The sequence below is a fragment of the Propithecus coquereli genome, unplaced genomic scaffold (assembly GCF_000956105.1).
Source record: "Propithecus coquereli isolate 6110/MARCELLA unplaced genomic scaffold, Pcoq_1.0 Scaffold47, whole genome shotgun sequence".
In the NCBI taxonomy this organism is placed as follows: Eukaryota; Metazoa; Chordata; class Mammalia; order Primates; family Indriidae; genus Propithecus; species Propithecus coquereli.
The window spans coordinates 1,322,956-1,324,335 of record NW_012150507.1 but is presented as its reverse complement, the minus strand read 5'-3'; positions in this window follow the sequence as shown (position 1 = coordinate 1,324,335).

Below are 1,380 nucleotides of genomic sequence, written 5' to 3'. Positions count from 1 at the left end.
CCACAGTCTTCTTAGCTATACAATGAGGTCTGCTCATCATCTTTGAGGTTCATCCCAGCTACATGAATCCATTCCTGTTTCTTTGTCTCATTGTTGCTTAAATGATTCTAAATCTTCCTCAAACTATTCTGACATTTGTAATAATAACATCATTTTTGTTTAGAGATGAGAAAGTAGGACATAGGGTTAAGGAATGCATTTAAGGTAACAGAATGAATCAGTGACAGAATAAGAATGTTTTCAAACTCAAATTCCTTCTCTGGAATTCTCCCACTTGACTCCAGAGCTGCCTACTTTTTATTTTCTTAAAACCTCTGGGGACAGTTAGGTTCTTTAATGTGTATGTTATACAGAGCTGCGGTTCCCAACCCCTGGGCTACAGAGCCCAGGGCTACATGCCCATTAGGAACCAGGTTGCACAGCAGCAGGTAAGTGGCTGGCCAGTCAGAGCGAGCCAGTGAAGAAGCTTCATCTGTATTCACAGCCCCTCCCCATTGCTCACAAAACCACCTGAGCTCCACCTCCTGTCAGATCAGTGGAGGCATTAGATTCTCACAGGAGCACAAACCCTACTGTAAACTGCACATGTGAGGGGTCCAGGTTGCGCGGTCCTTGTGAGACTCTAATGCCTGGTGGTCTGAGCTGGGGCTGAGGCGGTGAAGCTAGTGCTGGGGAGCTGCTGCGAATACAGATTATTATTAGCAGAGAGGTTTGACTCCACAGTAAATGTAAGGCACTTAAATCATCCCGAAACCACACCCCTATACACTGGTCCGTGGAAAAACTGTCTTCCATGAAACCAGTCCCCGGTGCCAAAAAGGTTGGGGACGGCTGATATAGAGGATCTATAGATCTTTGTTAAAGCTGTGAACAATATGAATATTTTCTCTTAGCTTCTCTACCAGATTATGCAAACATTACCAGAATTTCCATGAACGACTGGGGAAAGATGAGTAGAGCCATGGAAAAGCATGTTTAAACTATCACTCTTATTCTATTTCAAACGCAGCTTAATTTAGGTCAAGTCATTCCATTCTTCATTACTATATAACTTAAGAGATATAATAATTATAACTCTAAACAGTACTTGTATTGCTTTTATATTATATTTTGTATATTTTCCCTGAGTTTTCTATATGATTTCATGTCATCCCCAAAGCCAGTCAATTATTATCCCTATTTTAAAGATTAGGAAACAGGCTCAGAGAAACTAAGTAATTTGCTCAAATTACTTAAGTAATTAGTTATACTGCTAGTAAGTGGTGAAGCTTGAATCTATCTGAATCCAAAAAATAGTGCTTTGTCACTAGACTATGCGTTTTTTTAATTATGGAAAATATTGTCACAAAAAATTTTCAGTATCTTATTAAATATAAATGC